The sequence below is a fragment of the Phyllobates terribilis genome, unplaced genomic scaffold (assembly GCF_046119375.1).
Source record: "Phyllobates terribilis strain yellow unplaced genomic scaffold, ASM4611937v1 Scaffold_9__5_contigs__length_417890890, whole genome shotgun sequence".
NCBI lineage: Eukaryota > Metazoa > Chordata > Amphibia > Anura > Dendrobatidae > Phyllobates > Phyllobates terribilis.
In genome coordinates, this window is record NW_027362769.1 from 404,034,644 (window position 1) to 404,040,779 (window position 6,136).

Sequence of the window (6,136 nt, forward strand, 5' to 3'; positions counted from 1 at the left end):
GGCGGACAACCGGCGGGAAACGACCTGTGATGGGGTCCGTTGGCGGGGACCCTCCGGAACCGGCGGGAGACTTCTTTTTAAGGTAACGGTGAACTTTTCTTCAGGCACGCAGTACCCGGTTGTTGCGGGCACGTTATCCTGCCGACTACGCCAAAGTTGAAGCGCCCCCTGGGCCAGTGTTGTTAGGGATACCCGGAGCCGGATCAGATGGGGGTTGTAGTCTCCGAGTGGCGGTGACCCGGTCCGTGCCCAGGGTGTCAAACTCAGTGTGTGGCAGTCCTTATAGATGTTACTAGATGTTCTTTTGTGTCGACTACGCCACCCGTTGAATTGCGGTCAATACGGCCGCCGCTGCAGCAGGGTCCACTGAGGCTGATGATGTGAGTGCAGCTTAGGTAGTATAACCCCCAACGGGAGGGGTATAGCCTCAGGGGTCAGCCGTGGAGGATGGTGGTTGTGAAGGTGCAGCAAGGAGACTCAGAGGCATAAAATGCAGTTCCAGGGTTTTACTTACTGGTGTTGCTCGGGTCACTGTGTACAGCAGTGACCACCCAAGCCGTGCTGCGTCCACCAGGTCCTGGACTCGGTCAACTCCCAGGCAACTCCGGAGTGTGGTCCTGAGCTCCTTTCTGTCTCTCCCTTCTTCTGGCCGTTCCCACCAGGGATCCACCTAAGTCCGGCTCCCTCGGGCCTCTTGTTGGTCAAGCCTCCTCTGGGCTCCCTGACCCTATTCTTGGTCTGCCTTCCGGGTGGATTTAGTGGGTGATCGTGGCAGATCCTGCCCACGACCTCCGGTTCCTGGCTAAGGTGTGCTGTAGCCTCTGCCAGCTTGGGATCCGGTACCCTGTTGCCGACCCTTCACCCTATTAGCTCTCTTATGGGCTCTTGGGGTCCCCTCTGCGCCTCTGGGTCTCTCTCTCTTCTCCTCTGCTCTGCTTCTCAGGCTCTCAGACAGACTGACGTCTCACAGACTGACTGACCGACAACTGACTGACCCTGATCTAAGATGGTTCCCACCTTATATACTCCCTCTATGTGTGAGCTCAGGTGACCAGCACCCAATGAGCTCCTAGCTTTACCCAGGCTGCTCCCCCTATCTGCCCCTACACTACTGGGATGTTCCACCCCCCTCCCACTCCAGCCAGGAACAGACACTGTCGTACCTGCACATTTCTCTAGTGGGAGTACCATCGGTCTGTTCCTCGGAAATGGGATGTGTGTAGTGCATGCAGCCTACTAGCTCAGTTCCACACTCCATCCTTACCCGGGAGTGGAATATCACACCTCTGGGTTGAGGTGCAATACCCCTGTAGCAGCCGAATCCTCAGGGTGCTACATGTGCACTGCTGATAGGCTGACAGATTGCACCTCCCCACTGCAAATGCGGGAAAGAGAAAAAAAAATGGAGATCTTCGTTGTTCCTGCAGAGATCCATCCCCTGCCCCTCCCCCCACCCCGCTGTACACTCAAACTGCGTATTAACATTAATTTTCATCATTACTGAGAAAAAATCCAGTTATGATTTTGGTGCACGAACAGTTATCGAACATAACCTCGAACAGCCGAATTTTTCTCAAATTGTTCGTGTTCGCTGAACGGCTCGAGCACCGCCCAAAACAGCTCGAATTTGAGATTGGCGAACAGTTCGAGTAGAACAACGCTCATCTCTACTCAAGTATTCCAATTTGCTCGACTTGAACAACGAGTACCCAAGCATGTTAGTGCTCGCTCATCACTAATCATGATTTAGGAGAAGCAAATGCTGCTTGCAGGAAGATGCCAAAGATTGCCCAGTAAATACCACACTGGTGACCAACCAAAGAAGATCTCTAAGAGCCAGTTAAGTATTCGTTTTTTTCTTAATTAAAGGAGTTTTCCGAGCATTTGATATACACTGCTCAAAAAAAAGGGAACACTTAAACAACAGAATATAACTCCAAGTAAATTAAACTTCTGTGAAATCAAACTGTCCACTTAGGAAGCAACACTGATTGACAATCAATTTCACATGCTGTTGTGCAAATGGAATAGACAATAGATGGAAATTATTGGCAATTATCAAGACACCCTCAATAAAGGAGTGGTTCTGCAGGTGGGGACCAAAGACCACATCTCAGTACCAAAGCTTTCTGGCTGATGTTTTGGTCACTTTTGAATGGTGGTTGTGCTTTCACACTCGTGGTAGCTTGAGACGGACTCTACAACCCACAGAAGTTGCTCAGGTAGTGCATCTCATTCAGGATGGCACATCAATGTGAGCTGTGGCAAGAAGGTTTGCTGTGTCTGTCAGGGTAGTGTCCAGAGGCTGGAGGCGCTACCGGGAGACAGGCCAGTACACCAGGAGACGTGGAGGGGGCCGCAGGAGGGCTACAACCCAGCAGCAAGACCGCTACCTCTGCCTTTGTGCAAGGAGGAACAAGGGGAGCACCACCAGAGCTCTGCAAAATGACCTCCAGAAGGCCACAAATGTGCATGTGTCTGCACATACGGTTAGAAACCGACTCCATGACGGTGGTGTGAGGGCCCGATGTCCACCCATGGGGGTTGTGCTCACAGCCTAACACAGTGCAGGACGCGTGGCATTTGCCAAAGAACACCAGGATTGGCAAAGTCGCCACTGGTGCCTGTAGCGCCGGCGTCCCTGCCCTCTGCTAGGCAGGGACGCTGTTCCCCTCACCCCTCTGCTCCGAGCCCGGCGTCCTCCTCCCGCTCTGCTGGCAGCGCGCGCTCCTTCCCGGCCACTGTGCTTAGGGCGCGCGCGCGCGCTCCCTCCCTCTTAAAGGGGCCACGCGCGCCGTCCTAAGGAGTCCCCGGCCAATGGCCGGAGGACTTCACCATATATAAGGCACCTCCTCCAAAATGGAGGTGCCCGAGCAATGTTGTTGCACTGTTCACTACTCTGCTTCAGCCCTCAGGTCCCGTTGCCAGTTACCTGCCAGATTCCTGCCAGTTTGCTGTCTGATTCCTGCCTGATATTCTGCTTACCTGCCTGCTAGCCTGAGGTCCGACGGTCTGCCTACCGACTCCTGTCAGTCTGTCTAAGGACCAGCTTGCCCGCTCACCTGGGAGCGCTCCTCTGCTACCTGCCTGCTAGCCTGAGGTCCGACGGTCTGCCCTCCAACTCCTGTCAGTCTGTCTATGGACCAGCTTGCCCGCTCACCTGGGAGCGCACATCTGCTACCTGCCTGCTAGCCTACCTGGAGGCTCCGCCGTCACGTGCTGTGACCACCTGCCATTCCAGAGACTCCTGCCCGCTCACCTGGGAGCGCACACCTGTTACCTGCCTGCTAGCCTACCTGGAGGCTCCGCCGTCACGTGCTGTGACCACCTGCCATTCCAGAGACTCCTGCCCGCTCACCTGGGAGCACACACCTGTTACCTGACTGCTAGCCTACCTGGAGGCTCCGCCGTCACGTGCTGTGACCACCTGCCATTCCAGAGACTCTCGCTTGCTCACCTGGGAGCACACATCAACCATCTGCCTGCTAGCCTACCTGGAGGCTCTGCCATCACAGGTCATACCTACCCTTTACCCAGAGACTGCCCCGGTCACTTGCCGTGACCTCCTGCCCCGGTCACTTGCCGTGACCTCCTGCCCCGGTCACTTGCCGTGACCTCCTGCCCGTTCATCCAGAGACTGCCCCGGTCACTTGCCGTGACCTCCAGCCCGTTCACTCAGAGACTGTCCCGGTCACCTGCTGTGACTGCCTGCCAGTCTTCCCTGGTCGCCACCCGCTCCCTTACAAGGACCGCCCCCTTGTATAGTAGCTCAGAGGTTCCGCCTCCCAGACCCGTTACAGTTTGCTCGGGCCATGGAACCCGGTGGCATCCAAGCTCCCTCACTCTCGGACCTGTGTCATGAACTGTCCCGTCAGAGGTCCCAACAGGAGTCCATCCTGGGTCACCTGCGGAATGTCAATACTCGCCTGGACACTCTGACTGCTCCACCAGCAACCACCGCCAGAGCCATGACTCGCAATCCGGCAGCTCCGCTGCCCACCAATACTATGGTATCCTACCCCGGACCCCGGCTTTCTGCACCTCCTCGCTTCGGAGGCGACTCCGCTCAGGCTCGGGGCTTTATAAATCAGTGCACCCTGCACTTTGAACTCCTGTCCCACCAGTTTAACTCCGACCGGGCCAAAATTGCCTTCATCATGTCCCATCTCACCGGGGAGGCCCTGGCCTGGCTAAATCCTGTATGGGAGAGAGGAGACCCCCTGGTGTCCGACTTGCCTGCCTTTCTCACGGCTTTCCGGAAAGTCTTCGACGAACCTGGATGGAAGACCTCATCCGCATCATCTCTGCTACGCCTCCGTCAGGGAAGTCTCACCGTGGGCAAATATGCCATACGGTTCCGTACCCTTGCCTCGGAGCTGGCCTGGGATAACGACGCTCTGGTATCTGTCTTCTGGGAGGGTCTGTCCGGCCGTATCAAAGATGAACTTGCCGGTCGAGACATTCCTACCACTCTCGATGACCTAATAACTCTTGCCACCCGGATTGACCTACGGTTCCAGGAGCGTGCCAAAGAAGTCACCCGTGAGAGGAGGTTTCCACGTCTAGCTCCTACTTTTCAGAAATCCGTCACTCCCTCCGTTTCTCCCCAGGTACACTCTCCTGAGCCTATGCAGGTCGACCAGACCAAGATGGTCAAAACCCGTCAGGACTTACGCCGTGCCGAGGGGAGCTGCTTCTACTGTGGCAGTAAGGAGCACCGGATCCGTACCTGCCCGGAGAGGTCGGGAAACGCCTGTGTCTAGGTTCGCTCAGAGAGGTCGACCTAGACAAGAATAAATCCTCTCCATCTCTGCTGCTGTCAGTCTCAATTATCTGCGGGGAGAATCGTTATTTCGAATTAGCCCAACTTGACTCTGGAACGGCCGGGAATCTTATTTCACAGGCCCTGGTAGAAAAATACCGCATTCCCACCTAACCTCTGGCTATACCATTATCTGTCGCTGCTGTGGATGGGGGCCTCTTACCACGTCTCATCCAACTCATCACCGAATCCGTAACTCTGCAGGTGGGAATGCTGCATTCTGAGAGCATCTCTTTTCATGTTCTGCCTGGACTCTCTCACGCCCTCTTACTAGGTCTACCTTGGCTCCAGAGACATGCACCCGTGCTTGACTGGCAGACCGGAGAAGTCCTTCGCTGGGGACAGGACTGTCATAAGACTTGTTTGGTTCCTGTTCATCCCGCCCGTCCTTCTCCTACCCCAACTAATCTACCTGGACTTCCGATTCCCTATTGGTCATTTGCTGATGTCTTTAATAAAAAGGAGGCAGAGACATTACCCCCTCATAGACCATACGACTGTCCTATCGACCTGTTACCTGGTACTACGCCTCCCCGTGGGCGTATTTACCCATTGTCCGCTGCTGAGACCCGGTCGATGTCCGAATATATTGAGGAGAATTTGGCAAGGGGATTCATCCGGAAATCTACCTCCCCGGCGGGAGCAGGCTTCTTTTTCGTAAAAAAGAAGGACGGCTCTCTCCGTCCCTGTATAGACTATAGAGGCCTTAACCAGATCACGGTGAAGAATAAGTACCCCCTTCCGCTCATTCCAGAATTATTTGATCGTCTGAGGGGGGCTAGAATCTTCACCAAACTGGACCTCCGTGGGGCGTACAACCTGGTCCGTATCCGTCAAGGGGATGAATGGAAGACTGCATTCAACACCCGGGACGGCCACTATGAATATCTGGTAATGCCCTTTGGTCTCTGTAACGCTCCTGCCGTCTTTCAAGAGTTGGTCAATGACATATTCTGGGATCTTCTCTACTCCTGCGTAGTGGTGTACCTGGACGACATCTTGGTCTTCTCTCCGGATCTCCAGACTCACCGGAGAGACGTTCGTCAGGTCCTGCTCAGGCTCAGGCAGAATCACCTCTTCGCTAAATCTGAGAAGTGCCTCTTTGAGCAGACCTCGCTTCCGTTTTTGGGCTACATTATTTCTCAGACCGGCCTTCGAATGGATCCAGAGAAACTGTCTGCCATCGAGAAATGGCCCCGACCGGAGGGGTTGAAGGCCATTCAGCGGTTCCTGGGCTTCGCCAACTACTACCGCCTCTTCATACCGCACTTCTCTTCCCGGACTGCCCCAATTTCCGCGCTCACCCGTAAGGGC